Raw genomic sequence first — 17874 nt, 5'->3', positions numbered from 1 at the left:
TTAAACAATGACCTTGACACCTAAGGCACCTTCATTAGACAGTGCATTGACTTGAGTTTTATATTTGTGCCCACACTGCCTTCCCAGGAGGGCACCATGGGGTCACATGAACTCAGGGACAGGAGCAGGGACGGCGAGGCCTGCTGGCTCAGTGCTCGGGGGCCCAGCGGTGGCCTGGGGTGGTGTGTGCCCTCACTGTGCTTGTTCCGTGCCCTGGGGCACCTGGATGTAAACACCCACGTAGATGGTGGGCAGCAGGACAGGCCTCGGAGAGGGGCTGGTGGACGGCAAGGGAGAGAAGCTTCCAGAGAACGTCTCAGAGTCTGAAAACAGTGGTCTCTTTTTTTCTCTGTTTTCCCTGTGGCCTGAGTGTTTCTGGGGGGGCCCCATCCCACAGCTCCATACGCAGAACCTTCTAGAATGAAGGCCTTGATCCTGGACACACACCCACATTCTCAGCAAGCTCCCACCAGACTAGGGGGTATTCCGGCACTGTCTCAGCCCTTAGCTCTCGGCTCTGCTTCTGACTACCAGCCATGGTGGAGAGGGACTGAGTCTCACACGTCTCCAGGATGTAGTAGGTGCTTAATAAACATTTCAGGAACGTGTGAGGGGGCTGTCCTTTGTCCAGAGGGGCAGGAGATGGCTTCCTTTTCCTCAGTTCCGTCTCCCCGTCCACATCCCCGTGAACCCGAAAACAGCTAATTCTGGGGGGAGGCAGCAGGAGGGGGGAGGAGGAGGGGGTGCATTTCATGGACGGGTTCTGGTTTTCATCCTGGAGCCTGTGGGTCCACGGTTCCCGTTTCGTCAGCTGGCCTGGGATTGGAGCGGGTCTGCAGGGGCTCTTGTGTGGGCGGGAGCAGATGGCCTGCTGGCCCGGGACCTGCATGTGGCCGGCATGGCCGTCTGGCTCTGTTGCTCCCCTTCCCGCACATGTCATTGGAAAACTGAGACACACCCAGAAGACTGGCAGAGACACAGTCGAATCCCAGAGCCACCGGAAGTGGTCCGGACTCTAGTCCCCAGGAATCGGGTGGTTGTAGAACTCCACCCAGCTAACGGGGGCTTCCTCTCCGGGTTCCGGGGCCCCCTGTGGTCCCTCTCACTTCTGCGCTCCCCACTCCCGCTGTCCCCGAGGAAAGATCTTCTGGCTGTGTGGAGGCCATGTGACCTGGTTCTGTGGTAAACGGGAGGCTTATTAGAATTAAGGCCTAACAGTGTGAAAAAAGCGATCTTTGCAAGATTGAGGCCAAGGGGGAATTGTGGGTTCTCAGAAAAGGCTTCCTTTAAGGGGTGGAATAGGAACTCGGCACGCGTGTGTGGCAGGCACCCCGGGGCCTCCTCAAAAAACAAAAGGGGCTTAAAGGAAAAAGTGCGGCCCCGACCAGCGTGGCTCGGGGGGCGGGCGTCGTGCCACACTGCGAGGGGTGAGAGGCGGCTGGTCCCCGTCTGGCCAAGGCACCTGCCCAGGGCTCCGTCTCGGCCTGAACTAGAGGCAACTGATTGATGTTTCTCTCCCTCTCTTTTTCCCTCCCTTCTCCCCTCTCTAAACATAAATAAATAAAAATTTAAAGAAAAGAAAAGCCGAGTGGGGGTGAGGTGGTGGTGGCGGTGGTGAGTCCTGGGCACACCCACGGCTCCTGCCCCCGAACCCGCCGCTCTGCCCGCAGCTGCCTCCGGGGGGCCGGCGGCTCGGGCCACTCACAGAGTGGACAGAGGTGTGGGGAGCTGAGGCAGCCCACTAGCCTCCCTGCCTTCCCAGGGACAGGGACGGTGTGAGGGTTTCCCCAGAGGATCCCCTGTAACGAGTCCCAGTGGCCTCCAGGGTGGCCAGTCCATGTCACACAGACTCGTGCGCATGGCTGTCCTTGCCCCTCTGTCCCAGGGTCCCCGCCCTGCCCTCCAGCTTCCCGGACTCACTGCCCACAGGTGATCTGCACCTGGCCCGTCTCAGGCTGTCTGCAGGGGCTCTGAGCTGGCCTGGCGGCAGGGAAGACCTGCCCCTGCTCAGGCGGGAGCTCAGGAGGCAGGCGAGGGACCTGGGGCCTTTGCAGCCAACGCGCCCCTTCGTCTCGTTGGTGGAGACAGGCGTGCAGTAGGTGCTCAATTAACACTGGGGGACCGATGAGGCGGGAGGCCGGTGTCCTTACCTCTCCGGCGGGTGGAGCCTGGCCCAGGGTTCTTCCTTTGGGTGCCGGCATTAGTCATAGGCTGGTGTGCCCCCGCCCGGAGCTGTGGAAGCACAGAGTGGTTGCTCCCAGTGCTCTGAGACGAGAAGCCCCGGGCACTTGGGCTCATTCCAGGGACCCCGGAGCTCGGCCTGGCTGCCCTGCCCTGGGGTGAATGCCAGCCGCCCAGAGCCCTGGGCCTGCCTTTCATGGTGGGATTCTTCCCCTCCAATCCTGGACCGGGTCCTGGGACAGCAAGGTGGGGTCCAGCCGGGCCTGGGGACGCACATGGCTGAAGGGGCAAGGGACAGCTCCCTCTTTCCAGAACGGGCGTCTTCAGAAGCTGCTCCTGGGTTGGGAGCCCTGGGGTTTCTGGCTGGTCCGCCCCTCCCTGAGCTGCTCTGGTCTGAAGGGGTTCGTCGGTGAGTCCTAGCCCTCTGATGACGTAGGTCACAGTGGGAACTGCGTGGGTGTCCCTGTGCCCCCCTCTGGTGAGAAAGGGCTGTCTGGACACCAGGGAGTGGGGACGGGGCCTCCCAGTGAGACCGGCACACAGGGCCTGGTGCCTGTGGCGCTTTCAAGGCCCTGCAGCCAAAACGACCTTCCTTGTATCCTTGACCTCCTTCCTGGGGGGTGCTCTCCTTTCTCGGGGCCCAGGTGAGGCGGGCTTCTGCAGACCCATGCTCCAGACCCAGAAGGCCCCCAGGGAAGGCGGTTTGCATCTCGGGCCAATAAACAAAAGCGGGAGGGGGTTGGGGAGGAAATAACAGCCCCAAACTTGGCAACGAACGGATGGCAATTTTTGGAAGCTTATGTGTGTGAGGAGCGAGTTTCCAGCTCTGCAGGAGTGTTCATTTGCCTCTTAAAGGGCAGTTACGTGCAGACCTCCTGGCTTTTGTGCGGCTGCGGATGCGGGCCCCTCCTCCCTTGTTCTGTCCTCCTCCAGACAGGACGGGCCTGTCACCACCTGGGGCTGGTCCCGAGGGTCCCTGTCCTGCACAGCGCAGACCAGGAGGGGAAAGAGGAGTGTGGAGGGGGGCAGTGTAGGGGGAGGCCAGTTAGACAGGAGTGGGCAGTTGGGGTGAAGGGGTGACATTGAGGGCAAGGGGTGCAGCCCCGACTGCGTGAGTGGGTTTCTCTCCCCGGGTTCTTGGGGGCTGCTGCGCCCCACCCTCCGGGAAAGTCCCAGGGAGGCCAGGGCAGGGGAGGGGAGGGAGCGGGCGCCCTCCTGGTTGCATCCCACTTCTCTCCTTTTTCAATCCGAGCGCTTCTTTCTCAGAAGCTGTCACTTCACAGAAACCTCGCACTGAGGCACATCCGTTCTCACGGCCAGAACCCCCGTGTCCAACACTGGTGCCCACTGGGAAACTGGCCCTGTCCCCACCCGGCCCCGGGCCTTGGGCCTGCAGGACGGACAGCCTGAGCTGGCGTCAGTGCTCACAGCTGTCTGCATTCACTGCCGTCCTCGGGCCCTTGGGAAGGATCCGTGGCTCCCCCACCCGCCTCGGACAGGTGTGTTCGGCCCACACACCCTCCCAGGTGGGTGCAGCGGAGCTGGGGGGGGCAGTGTGGGGACACAGTGGCGTGCCCCCCAAAAGACACATTGAAGTCCTCCCCCAGCACCTCAGAGTGCACAGTGTTTGGAGAGAGGGTGTTTACAGGGGTGGCCGGGTTAAAATGAAGTCACTGGGGGGCCCTCCTCCCCCATGACTCGTGTCTTGTGACACCGGGAGATTCGGGCACCAATCTGCCAAAGGAGGGTGCTGGGGAGACACAGCACAAGGCCGTGGGACTGCGGTGACGCTCCTGCAAGCCAGGGACACCTCAGAGTGACCTGCCTGCAGAGGCCCGGGTCAGGCCCCCTCACGGCTGCCAGAAGGAACCAGTGCCGCCCAGGCCCTGCCCTGATAAACGCCCGGTGTTCCAAGCTGCCCAGGGCGTCCCCTCCCCGCCCTCCCCCCACATCAGGGCTGCCCTGGACACCCACCCAGCCCCCGGGGCATTTCCAAACTTAGGACTGGGCGCTTGAGTCCGGGGAGCTCAGTTCCTGGGAAGCCAATGGCGATGATGTAAAAACGTAGGTTTCGAGTCCACAGCGGCCCTGATGCGCGCTGTGTGAGGAGACCGGAGGGTGGGCTTCTGCACGTTGCACCTGGCTGGTGCTGGTGGGAGCAGCTTCAGGGCTGGCCTCTGCCAGACCCGGTGACTTCCTCAGCCCTGGGTTGGGGCACTGGGCTGGGTGGCCCTGCAGGCTGGTAGGTGACCGTTGATGGGTGGTGTTCTCCTGGGCATGACACTGTGGGTATTGCCCTGCTGCTTCCTCCTGAGCAGAAGGACTGAAGTCAGATGGCTCCAGATGAGGAGGTTACAGAGCAGAGCCCCTGACGGTGCCTCTTACAAAGAACCGCAGGCTGTCGCCGACGGCTGCGTCGGCCTCGCCGCTCTGGCCCTGCGTCCCTCCCGGAGTCTCCTTGACCTCGGGGCTGCAGGGAACCTTGGAGAGCTGGTGCCCCAAGCCTGGGTGTTCTGGGTTCTGCCCGTCTCTGTGGCTTGCATGCACCCGCTGTGGGATTTCTGGGGATGGCCAGTTGTTGAGTGGATTTCAAACAGCCTTGCCAGGGTCCATCTCTCCATCTGCAGCCACGAAAGAGGGCCCCAAATTGCCCTCCAGCACGGGATTTTCCCAGTTATTTTAAATAAGTTTCATTTGTTTGTGCTCGGCACTGAGATGAGAACTGGGTCTTCGCACACATGCAGATGCAGAGCCTGGCGGGGCATCGCGGCCGCACTGTCGCTGCTGCTCTCCCATCGAGGCCCAGCACCGCTGCGGAGGCGCAGCGCCTGAAAGGCGGCCAGAGCAGGCATACACTGCGCAAACATGAATGCCTCTCTGAGCACTCTGCCGGACGTGGCGAACGGCTCTGTTCACTTTGGATTGAAAACATTAAAAGAAAAAAATTTTTCAACCAAAGATCCCAGCGCGGAAACCAGTGATAAACCCTCCCAGAGTGGCCCTACTCGTGCACAGCTCTGTCTAACCCCGAGGGGCGCAGTAGGCATGCGGAGCACCTTGTATCCGTCAGCCCCTGCTGTATAACAAGCAAGTCCCAGAACTCAGGCACTTGAAACAACAGTGTTTCTCTAGCTCGTGAGTGGGCCTAGGTCAGTGGGGCACTTTTGCCGACCTGGGCTACGCCTGATGGGTCTCTGCTGGGTTACGCCATGGGTCTGGGGTCTGCGGGTGGGTGGGCTGGAGGCGGGCTGGACTTGGCAACCGGTTGCTGCCTCCCATGGACTTTCGTCCCTGGAAGGCCAGCTCTGGCTGGTTTCTAAGGCAGGAAGTGGAAGTGAGCATGCGTGTGGAGCCCCGGGTGTTGAGCTGGTACACGGGCACATTCGGGGCATCTTTGGCCAACCTTCCAGGAGGCCAGTCCGACTCCAGGGCTGAGGAAACAGGCGTCCCCCCGGCTTTGTGGGAGGACCCGTGAAGTCCCGTTGCCAAGGGGGAGTTTACATGGAGCTGTGCACAGCCGGGGGCATCTTTGAGATCAGTCTGCACGGGGCCAGTGTGGGGACGGGGGCCGCAGTCCAGCCAGGAAGGCAGGGCCTGGTGGTGGGAGGCTGGTCTGCGGGGACCAGGGTGTGGCCCCCGGGGGGTCAGCACTGTGAGACTCTTGGAGACTTGGCCAGTGGAGGCCCGGGTCCAGGCTTCCGCGCAGTCCCAGCAGTCTCGGCCCTCATGGAGCCTGTCCTGACATTGGCTTTCCCTCCCAGGGCCTCCTGTGCTCACCTGTCCACGCCTTCCTGGGCTTGCCCTCCCTACAGGCCCTTTACTATCTGGGTTCCTCCCACCCTGGGCCTCTCTCTCTGAGGTCCCTGGGCCAGGAGCTCGCTGCATGTCTTGTCTCAGGCAGGCTTCTCCGCATGTTCTCCACCCCCTGGGTCTTTCCCGTGCCCTCCTCAGACTTGGCAGGTCCCCATGGATAGGACCTCCTCCCTCAGGACTCTCTGGCAGAGGATGGTGACTCTGGTGCAAGCCTGGAAGCCCTGGGCCGTCTCCACCCTTCCTGGCCCCGCCCCTCAGGCTCCGCCCCCTTACCAGCTCCGCCCCCTTCTCCTGGTCAGTCCTGCCGGCACCAGCTTCTCCTGCCTCGCCTGGCCCCTTGTGTCCAATGGCCTTGTCAGGCTGCATGGGGAAGGCGCTGGGGTGGGGGAGGCAGAGCATCTTAGAAAAATGCACATGTGGCCATCCTGATTCTCAGCCTGAAATGCTTCAACGGCTTTCAGATGCACACCCTTAGAGGGTCCCCTAGCTGACCTCAGCAGCCACCCTCGAAGCCACCCTCCTTCTGGGCTCCCACCTCATTCCCAGGAAGGCTGCACGGCTCGGTGCTTCGGGGCCTTTGCACGGACTTCCCTCTGCTAGGAGTGCTCACTCTTCCCTTCCCCCTTTGCTTCGTCATCGACCCCAACCCAGTCTTCAGAGCTCAGTTTCATGGTGCTTCTTTCAGGAAGCCTTTCTTGCTTGCCGCCCCCACGGGTCCCAGTTGGCTTTTTCCATTCCCCTGGTAGGTCTCCCTGTAGCTGACCACAACCGTGGGGCAGTCTCCGTGGGCCGGCTGCCTTCTGTAAAGCCAGGATCTTTCGGTCATAGTCGTCACAGTGTCTCCAGAACACACTATGGCTCCTCTCCCGGACGACTCGGTCAGCAGGTTCCGCGAACTAAGACCAGGAGGGTATCAGGGCAAGCGTGCCCTTGAGACCAAAGGCCTGTGGCCCCCAGGCTCCCGTCTTGAGAAGCGGACACTGAGGAGGAAGGGCAGGATATGGCCGTCCAGGACAGCTCCGAGGCCGAGCCCCTGCGCCTGGCCAACCGGTGCCCGATGGCCACTCAGACTCCCGGCCAGCCTGCTGTAGCCAGGAGCCGGCCGGCCTGCCCCTTCTCAGAGCCTGTCCTTCCCCTTCTCGGGGTCTCGCCCCCAACCCTTGCCCTGCTCCACAAGGCCCCAAGGCTGAGTGTGTGGAAATGTTCTTGTATTGGGGGAGCTTCAGGGTAACTGGCTTCTCTCCCTGGTGGACACCCCATTGCACCCCCTCTCTCGTGGGATTTTCTGGGGGGTGCAGTGGGGCGTCCACCTGGCAGCTGGGGCTGCACGTGTGTCTGAAGCTGCACTCCGGGACAGGGAGCCGGCGCGGCTGCACCTCTACCGCCTGGCGGGAGGAGACGGGGTCTCCATGGAGACAGACAAGCACTGGCCGGAGTGAGATACGGGGCAGGGCAGGAGGCGAGCGGGGATGCCACAGCCGCTGCTATGGGACCGGAAAAGGAGACCCACAGAAGCTCGTGGGGCAGAGCCCTGGGGCAGGACACTTGGCATCGCAGAAAGACGGGGTGGCTGGGGTGGCTGGAGGTGGGGCTCCCAAGCAGCTCACCCCTCTCCGGGCCACAGCTTCTGGTGGCTGCAGTAACCCAGCGAGTTTGCAGCCAGTGTGGCTGCAGGCGTGTGGCCGGGTGCATGGGGGTGGTGAGCCCCTAGGCCCGCCGTGGGCGCAGGTCCCACGCCAGGAGAACAGCGGGGTTCTGGATCGACCTCCACCGTCTGCTCCGACCCACACTCCACGCACACCCCACACCAGCTGCCTGCACCTCTGATTTTTGTAGAAGGAGCCACAGCTACTAGGTTTGCGTTTTGAAGGTGCCGCGTTTTATTCTTTACAGCCAGGCCAGGGAGTTCCCCTTCCCGTGAACCTGGTGATGACATCTTGCCGACCAGTCTCTGTGGAGCACGGGGAACAGGCTTCCATGTGCTGGCCCGTGGCCCAGCCAGGGTTCCGGAGGGACGGTGAGTGGCAGCCTTCATTCACCCTGTGCCTCCAGGGACAGGACAGGCCAGTGCACGTGTGCCCCACAGCCACCTCCCGGACTGCGACCTCATGGGGAGAAGGGCAGGTGCCCGAGCCCGGGGCCTTGAGCCGTGGGCGCCGGTGCTCACCCTCACTGTCCGCCTCCGCGCGGACGCTCGCTCTCGTCCCGGCCATCTGTCTGCTTCACGTCCCTGGTTGCCCACGAGTAATCCGAGGACAGGACTGCGCCTTGTCACTCCCCAGGGCTGCTGTGGTTACAAAGCTGCTCATTTCTTTACACTTCGAACTTGCCCTGGCATCGCCGAAGGAAGCCCTGGTGGGTGCGGGAGAGGAGAGGGGAGCCCCCCGAATGGCCCTTTCAGCTGGACGCATTTCTGCCGCCCCCTTCGCCCTCCAGTCTCCGCCTCCCGCCCCTCCGGCAAGCTGGCCGGGTCCCGGCCCCAGGAAGTGAGGGTGCGCTGGGGCCAGGTGCAGGGGCAGCAGGATCCTGAGCTGAGCGGATGCTTATTTTAGGAGCTCGTGGGCAGTGTGTCCCATGCTGGGTCTGCCCCCGCAGAGCCATCCCCGTGGCAGTGGTCCAGGGCCACCCTTGTGCCAGGGACCTGGGCCTGCCATCGGTCAGGGCTTTGGCCGGGAGGGTTCTGCAGCTCGATGCTACATGGGTCCAGAGAGCACCATACCCCCGTCCTCCATGACAGCCCCCCCGGCCCCCCCCAGGGTTTTCCAGGGAGGAGGTGGTTGAGCAGCTTCTCCAGGAGCGGGAGCTGGTTCTGAACTGAACAGAAAGGATCAGCCACACAGCAGGCGCGGGCACTGGGACCCTCACTGGCCAATGGCGTCAGTCACCTTGGACACTGTCCTTTTGGAAGCTTCTGCTTCTCAACCAGGGGCCTCGGCTCTAGAAAAACAGAGACCCCACCCCCGCCCCGTAATAGCATTAAAATGGTCATACATTCGGTTTGTGTCTTCGAGTGCGATGCCAAGTTTCAGACCTTGAAGCTCTAAGACAGTTTTTGGAAGATGTTCCTCCCCGAGTCCCCTGGGGCCCATGAAAGACCCGCCTCCGCCTCCCTCCTTTGCAGCCGTGAGGCTCCCCTGCTGAGGGCGGTGTGCCCCGCTTGAGGCCTGGGTTTCTTGAGGACCTTGCCCTCCACCAGGTTCTCACACGGGTCTCTCAGGCCCTGCTTTTCGGCTCCAGCCAGAACTGTCCGGACATCTGATTTTTGGGGGTGTTTACGGGAATCGGAACCCCACCACTTCCTTTTCTCTCCGTCCTCGTCAGAGCCAAGGCCGTCTCTCGGGTTCGGAGCGAGCGGGCTTGGCGGGGCCTTTCTGGTCCGAGTGGGGGCGGTGTTGCTTTCCCGTCGCCGGCCGCCGGTGGGCTGGGTGGGCTCTGCAGGTTTGGGTGGGCCCTCTACCCTCAGGGTCCAGGCTGGGGCAGCCACGAACCCCCCTGCACCACACAGAAGCAGGTGCTCGGGCGGAGCACACCGTGGTCAGCTGAGAGGCGGCAGGAGGCACCTGGGCCGGAGCAGGGGCGGCTGCATCCGTCAGTGCCCCCGAGAGACAGGACCCTCGGGTGCCTCCTCCTCCACCTTGGCTGTGGGTCTGCGTGGTCGTCTTTACCTGTATCAAGAGGTTTTTTTGGAGGACTTTGCTCACTTTGTCACGGCGGCTGGCAAGTTCCTGGGGTGAGCTGGAGGCCGGGGCAGGACTTCAGAAAACCCCAGGGGCGGCCTTCAACTGATTGCACGAGGCCCACCGCCCGCCTTAGCCGGCGTCTCTTTTTGAAAGTCAACTGGTCACAGATGTGAGCTGTCACACGCTCTCTTCGAAGCGACACCTGGGTCAGCCGTGGGTCAAATCGCTGGGGACACTGGCCTGGCCCAGTGGACACAGACAGCTGGCTGTCACAGCGTCCTAGGCCCCTGACAGGACAGGTGACGTCCTCTCAGGAGCTGGGCTCTGTCCGGGGGTTTCAGCCTGATGGGACAGGGTAGGTCTGGTCAGAGCTCAGGGCACTGAGGAATGGTCTGCAGACCTCGGGGCGGGACCGGCTGTAAACAGCTGGGGGGAGCTGGCGGCTGGACCTGCCCGGGCGGGGGCTCCTCTCGTCCCCAGGAGTTGGGAGTGACCCAGCCCTGTCTTGGTGTTGAGGCGGAGCTGCCCCAGTTGTCCAGTGTTCAGCCTTGTGGAGATGTGCTCTTTTCGAAGGCTAGTGACAGGGTTGAACTGGTCTCTTCTTTCTCGTCCTGGTAGGTGCACCTCTGACTTGAGCAGACCCTAGTCACGTTTTTGCGGGGTGACCCTGGTCCTGCCACTCCCGAGAGTCTGGAAGGTGGTCCGAGCCCCCGCTGCGCCTATGGCGCCCCCCCACGCCTCCAGCCTCTCTCCTGCGTTTCTCACACTCGGCCCCTCTGGGTCTCAGGGCCTCTGCAGGCAGGGTTGCCTTCCTCTCCCCTTCTCCCTGCCCCCCTTGTCGGGTGCCCAGACACCAGAGCCCCCCACCCTGTCCTCTGCAGTGTGTCCTCCCCCACTTCTCACGGCTGTGCCTGCGTCACCAAGATTCCTGTGCACCACTGGGTGGTCTCCTGTCCCTGGACCGGCGGCACTTGGAGGGGGCAGCAGACCCCCTCGGAGCCTCTGTGTGTGTGTGGGGGGCGGTGAGAGGGCCCAGGCAGCACTCTGCGAAGCCCAAGCGTACTGTGTGTGCTCCCCGTGGGGAACCCTGGCCCTCCTCTGCCCGGGTCCTCGGTCAGCTGTACCCTCCCACCTGTGAGCGGGTGGGCACAGCACGGAGGCCCCGCCCCAGCCCGCTGACCAGAGCTGCCGCCCCAACGAGGTCCCCGTGTGGCTCTGGGGACACGTGATAATGTGAGGAGTCCGTGGGTCACAGGGAGGCAGGCATCTTGCCGTCTGGGCCACGGCTGCTTTTCCATCGCCGGAGTAGTAGCTGCTCAGTAAACCCTCAAGTGAACACACGGTCGGTTTTTCTTTAATCCCCAAATTCCTTCCTTTGGATGGATTGCCTGCACACCCCAATTCCCAGAGCCCTTTACGTCACTCAAGGTCAGCTGTCCTCTGGGAGGGCACAGGGTGCCGAGGCCGGGGCTGCTGCCTTCTCTCCCCGGCAGGCCTCCCAGCGTCTTCCCAGCTGGGCGCCGTCCTTGGCCCAGTGAGGAAGCAGACACTACCTTCCTCCAGCCGGTACCCGGTCCCCTCTGCTCTGGCAGGTTCATGGAGAAAACTTGATCCAGGACCAGCTGGGAGTCAGGTGATGGGGGCGGGGTGGGGCAGGAACATTCCAGAGGAAGACGGAAGGTGGAGATAATCTCTGAGACTCCACTGGCGGTTTCTGAGCACACCCGGGCGTGAGTCACTGCACTGGAAAAACCCCAATGTGCTCCGGCAGCAGTTAGTCACCGAGTGGCCACGGCGGTGGGCGGGCTGGGGCCGGCCTGTGAAAGGGACGGGTGCCCGTCCTTACCTTGCAGGTGGGGGAATGGCATCGAGCTGGTGCAGGGCGTCAGAGGCCGCTCTTCTCCCAGCCCCTCCCCATGGGCAGCGCCCCCGTCCCCATCTCTGGAGGAATCTGAGGCTCAGGCCGCACTTTGGTGTGGCCACAACCCAGGAGCAGCTGTGGCCAGGAGGCCACCGGCAGCAGGGTGTCGCCTGCCCCGCCTCCCTTACTCCTGGCCGCTGCCTTTAGCTCCTTCCCTTAGTCCCCAGCCGTGAGGAAGTGTTCCTGGTGCTCAGGGGAGAAGGGCGAGTTCTCGGGGGGCCTGCCTGATCCCCCAGGAGCCTTCCATGGAGGGAGGGGCAGAGAGAGGGCGGCGACTCTGGCCCAGGGAGAGAGAGGTCACCTGCCACAGGGTGAGGGGCCTTCAGGTAAAATCCAGGACTGCCTGGTAAACTTGAATTTCAGAGAGACAGTAATTGTCTAGGCCAAGTGCATCCCAGTGTTGCCTGGGCGTATGTACCTGCCCTGAAGGTTTTCACAGTCCCTCTGGAATTCCAATCTCACGGGCGCTGCCGGCTCTTTATTTGTAACATCTGGCAGCCCTGCGTGGGGTGGAGGTGGGGCGGGGAGGGACACTGGGAGGGCACCCTGGTGAGGACCGAGCTCCCTGTGGTGGGCGGTGGGCCCCCCGCGTGCCTGCGCCCGTGCGTGGCTGCTGCCTAGGCCTTTGCCCTGGAGCAGAAGCCCTCAAGTCTGAGACCTGCTGCGGGCCGTCACGTGATGGGACGGCTGCCGTCCCTCACCCCTCCGTCACCCTAGTGCACAGCAAGCCATCGGGGATGAGGGTGCGCACCACGGGTCCCCTTCCTGAGGGCTGCTGAGCTGGACTCGGCCCCACCCCTGCCGGACCCCATCTCTGTGACCTGGGCCTGCGCCCCACTGATGCGGCCCAACACCCCGGGGGCCGCCGTGTAGGGGTGGCGCACTCACCACGGGCTGCGATGGCCATGGGGGACCAGGGCAGTGACATCAGCCTCTGGGTCCCAGGAAGTGTCTGCGGACCTGATCAGCTGATTACATCAATTAAGAAAAAAAATTTTTTTGAGGCAAGGGCTGATGTGAGAGAGTCTGCCTTTTTGTAAACCACACTCTTTTTGGGGGGCAGGCTGGAGACTGGAGGGCACGTGAGGACATCTTCAATGTCGGTTCTGCTGTCCCAGTTTCCAGTAAGTGCTGAGGAGATGTGTTTTGAAAGGACAAGCCACCTGCTGCCTCGGGACCCAGCATCTGGGCTTGTCCTCTCCATCGGGAGATGGCACGGGGTCTTTCGACTGCCCCTCGGTCTCTGAGTTTGGGTTCTTCTTGGGCTGGGCTGCGGCCGGGCAGTCGGGCGCTGAGGGCCCTTCAATCAGCCGGCTCCGAGGGACGCCTGCTTGTCGGGTTCACGGACATCCGTTGTCGGCTGCGTGTCCCGGACCCCGGTGATCAGCAGCGTCACTTGACACAAGGCAGCCAGATAAAATGAGATTCTGCGCCAGAGACTTCAGACTTAATTAAAACTATACATCACAAATTTAAGGCTTTGGGCTTAATACAACCTGATAAAATTATTCTAATACACTTCAGTTTCAGCTGGGGTTTCCGCGATGGAAGAGAGAGCTCGGGGTGCACACTGAGACTCGAAACGCCTGCTCTGGGGGGGGTGTGGTATGAAGGCGCCGGGCCGTGAGGAAGGCTGGGGGCCGTGGCAAGGAGCGGCCACTGGGGACGGGCAGACCTGGGTGGGGAGGGGCGGGGAGGGGCGAGGCCGGTCCTCAGCTGGGCCTGTGGGAACCGAGATTCCTGGGCCTGCACATCACTGGGGCCAGTTTTCCGGGGGGACCACGGTTTGTCTTTTTGTTCTGAGACAGGGGCACTCTGCTGTCCCTGATTTTGGGATGTGCACTGAGAAACCATGATGCCCGCTTCTGTGTAGAACTCAGAGGTGCCTGGCGATCCCCGGGCTCCGTAAGAACCTCAACCCCTGACGCTGTCGGAGATTATGGGTCCAAAGGTAAGAGAGAAGAAGCAGCCTTTCCAAAGAGCTAGTGACAGCCGGGTCTGGCGGGGACGGGGGCGGCCGGAACGCAGCACGGGCGCCACGGTGGGCTACCGCCAGGCTCTCTGCTCCACTCCGCCTCTCGCCCCTCGTCTTATGAAAGGTGCCTCCCCCAGGGCCCCTCCACCTCCTGCAGTTGGCCTCTTATCTGTGATTTACAGGTTCCTCCATCCTCCTTCAGACACCACAGGCTGTTTATTTTTTAGCAGCAACTCACGCTGCAGGAAGCCGTGCAGAGCAGTGGGGCTCACGAGCCGCCCCTGGGGCAATGGGGGGCTTGCACTCGGCCCTAGACCTCGCCTGTGGGCTCAGGGTCCCGGGGTGGGGCCTGGAGAGAGGGGCAGGAGGGCTTGGGGGCAGCGGTCCTTGTTGCTGTTGGAGGGGAACCATCCCTCTCCCATGGACGGCTTTTGAGATGCAGGGAGCCTCGTCTGCTCAGGAATTCTTAGACCGCTGCTGTGCCCGCTACCACAGAGAAAGGAGGGGACAGTGGGGGTGCCTGCCCATCCGTCTGTCTGTCCAGCCAGCCATCCCTCATCCATCCATTTACTTATTCATCACCCACCCACCTTTTCCCCATCCACATCCTCCATTCACCCAAATGCCCCTGGAAGCTCACCTTGGCCCGTGCGCGGAGTATCTTGCACCTGGTGCGATGCGGGTGGCAGGCGCCCCTGGACCAATGGGAGGAAATGCAGGTCGGGGGCGGGGGGGTAAAGGAGGGAGCCGATGGGCCACAGCAGAAGCGTGTGCAGCGTGACCGCCGCACAGAGGCCGGGCGGGCCCAAGCAGCCCCGGGAGCCGTCGAGCAGCCCCCCCGGGCTTTGCATTATTGATTCGGTGGGCAAACCTCTCTTAATAGAGAGCTCAGAGGGAAAGGTCAGGTGCGTTCTCATATATGAATCTCAAATTGATTTTCAAATTCTGAGTTCATCGAATTGGAAGAAAAGAGGGGGTCTCTGTGGACTTGGCGGGGCCAGCGCTGCCACAGAGCGCACCCGGGGACGCAGCCCCTGCGAGGACACCTGGGGACAGACAGCCAGGGCCGCCGCACAGCCGCGGCTTGCTCCGCCAGGGCCGTGGCCAGTCCTCCGAATGGCCCCAGGAGGTGGACCTGGAGTGGCTTCGTTTTCTAAGGAAAGGAGGCCCAGGCGCACACCAGCCAGGCACCGTGCCCAAGAGGAGGCCCAGCCGTGGCAGCCGGCCTCCTCCTCCCTGAGAAGCGGAGCTGGGACCGGCTGCCCCAAGGGCCAGGCACCGGGCGTCAGCCCCGCCTCAGGCAGCGGTTCTGGGCCGGTGGTGTGCCCTGACCCGAGGTCGCTGCCCTGTGGTTGAGGGCCGCCCAGCCCCCAGGCTCACAGCCGGCCAGCGCAGCCTGGGGGCGGTGCGGGAGCAGGGTGGGGGGATGCGGAGGAGGAGGAGGACCCTGGCTCCGGCCACCGCTTTCAGTGGAGATTTCAGACCCCGCGTGGCATGGCTCCCACCCGCCGCGGCAGCCTCTCCGCACGTCTTCACTCCACACGCGCGTGACGGCTCCAACAGCACGAGGGGGCTGATTAACAAGTGGATGGAACACAGAGGCATTTCTAGCCACGTCGCCCAGGGTTCCGTCGTCACCCTCGTCCTGCTCAGGAGGCAGCTCCTCATGGTGGCGGGTGACGCAGAGGGGACAGGTGGCGGAGTCATTAAGTTTGAGGGTGACCGGAATCGGGAGCAGCAGCGAGGGCGTCTGGCGGACGGGCCCGGGGTCTCATCACAGCACAGCAGTCAGAGCGGAAGGACGATTCGTCCAGGAACAGATGGGGAGGTTGGGTCGGGTCTGAGCGGCGAAGCTCTCTGAGCCGTGCGGGGCTGCGGACAGGGAAGGCCAGGTGGGGGCAGACTCGGGGTGCGGCAAGCCGCCGCGGGAGCCCGCAGCGGGGCAGGGCGCGTCAGAAAGCCGGGTGGTGTTGGTTGTATTAATAGAAGTGCTTTTCCTGGAAGAAAGGAGGTTACTCTGTTCTGTCCTTTCTCAGACAAAGCATAGCTGGGGTTCCATCGTCAGGTCTCTGTGCCTCTCTCTAAAAGGACTTTGAGCCCTGTGCAGTGTGGCTCAGTGGGTTGAGCGCTGGCCCGTGAACCGAAAGGTTGCCAGTTCGATTCCCAGTCAGGGCACATGCCTGGGTTTTGAGCTAGGTCCCCAGTAGGGGGCGCGCAACAGGCAATGGATGGACATCAATGTTTCCCTCCCTTCTTTGCTTTCTCCTTGCCTTCTCCTCTCTCTAAGAATAAGAAAAAATATATATACATATATATATATATATTTTTTTTTTTACAAAAAGTACTTTGAAGACCTGGCTAAGTTTCCATAATGAATTAATTTCACAGCCGGAAAAAAATGTATTCTTTGCTACTTAAAAATATTTTTTATGATCATAGTAAATATTTTCTCTTGGTAAAAAATAGAGATAGCACAGAAGAGCATAATTATAGGAACAAAAAATTAGCCAGAACTGAAATCTTCCCACCGGAGATGTGAGCACTTCGCTGTTTCGGTGTGTTTCCTACTCACCGTTTAAAAAACAGGCATCTAAAGCAGATTGAGGCGGCGTTTATATCCAGTCTGTGCCCTGTTTCCTTTGAATGTTACACAGAGAGGGCTGCTCCTCGGGCTCGGCCGAAGCCACGGTCTGGAGTAGCTGCTGACCCGTCAGCTGGACGGACGTCCCTCAGGCTCCTAATCTGTACTGCCGGCGGCTCGGGGGTCTTCCAGCCTCTTCCCCGTCGGAATCATGAAGAGCCCCCGTGATCAGCTTCCTTGTATGTGAGCCTGGACCTCAGCCTCTGGTGGTTTCTCTGGATCCGTCCCTAGAAGCAGAGCTTCTGGTTCAAGGTCCACAGGCATCCCCACAGCTCCCGAGACTGCTGGCTACAGGTGCCCCCCCCCCCCGGGACGCTTGGTCCCTCAGGAGGAGGGATGGCTGGGTGAGGTCATTTGGGGCAGCGGACGGCTAGCAGGCCGGTGCGGGCCAGGAAGAGAGCTGGTGCGTCTGCCTGCTTGCATGCTGGTCATTCCCCCTTCCCCGGGTGACCTGGGGGTGGGTACCGGCCTTCTCAAGAAAGCCCCGGGCCCCCATCTGCACTGGGACTGAGCGTCAGGGGCGGGGCGCCAAGGGACACATCACACAGAGGGCGAAGCAGGGGTCAGGACGTGGTTAGCGGTCATCTAGCCTAAATGCCCTCCTTCTGGGTGTCTGGGTCTCCGCTCCCCTCATCTCCACGAAGATCGATTTTGGGGACCGTGAGGGCACTTGCTCCCTCAGGTCCAGCCTCGGTCTTGCCCAGCAAGTGCTGACGAAGGGCCTGGTCTGTGCCGGGGAGTGAGTGCTGGACGGGCAGGCGGAGAAGTGGGCCGGTTCTGTGCCCTGACCTCCTGGGGGGGGGGTCAGAGAGGCGGCCGGAGGGTGTACTGGTTTCAGTGCAGGAGGAGGAGCGCCGTACAGCAGCCCCGGTGCGAGGGAGGACACGCTGCACTGTCTGCCGTGTGCGGTGGGTCAGGTCCGCCCGGGCGGACAACGGGCGCCCTCCCCGGTCACAGGGAGACCTCGAAAACCGCCCCCCGCTGTGCTGGCGGGAGGTGGTGGGGCGGGCACCCCTTCAGGTCTCCCTGTGAAGTCACGTGTCCTCTGAGGGTCAGCGGGACAGACAGGCTGGGGTGTCCGTCCTCGTCGACCAGGGTGCTGACCACTGGGGGGCGGGGAGCTGGGGCCCGGCCCCGCCAACAGAGCTGGGGTGCGTCTTCCTCCCCACGGGTGCTGCCGGGGTCGGTCTCCGCTCCACACCCGAGGCCGCCGTGGGCCGGCTCGCCCCTGCCTTCCCCCTGAGCGTTTCTTGGAGACTTCGATTTTTTTCCCCAAGACTCACCGACGACCTTCCTCACGTGCTAAGCCTCCCTTTGTTGTGGTGGGTTCTGTGGCTTATCGATCCGCCGCTTGTTTTCTGAGACCTGCTTCATCTCAGACGGTTCTGCAGCTCCAGAGCCAGGCCCCCCCCCCTTCCCGCCTGTGTCCCCGAGGTGCAGCCCCTGCGGGGGCAGTGGGGGGCCAGGCTGGCAACTCGGCTGGGTCTTCCCCGCTGGGATCGCCCCCTGGGGTGGGGAGCCCCTCACCTGGGCCCATGGACCAGGTCATGGGGTCCCCCATCCTTTCATCTGGTGGCCGGGAGGGGGGAGCCTGGCAACGGACGGCTGCAGGGCCCTGGCCCGGTGCCCGAACACGGAGCCCGTGGCCCACCGTCCCCACAGT

The sequence above is a fragment of the Artibeus jamaicensis genome, unplaced genomic scaffold, assembly GCF_021234435.1.
Source record: "Artibeus jamaicensis isolate MK-2021 breed Jamaican fruit bat unplaced genomic scaffold, CSHL_Jam_final contig_2259, whole genome shotgun sequence".
In the NCBI taxonomy this organism is placed as follows: Eukaryota; Metazoa; Chordata; class Mammalia; order Chiroptera; family Phyllostomidae; genus Artibeus; species Artibeus jamaicensis.
This window is presented reverse-complemented; position numbering follows the sequence as displayed.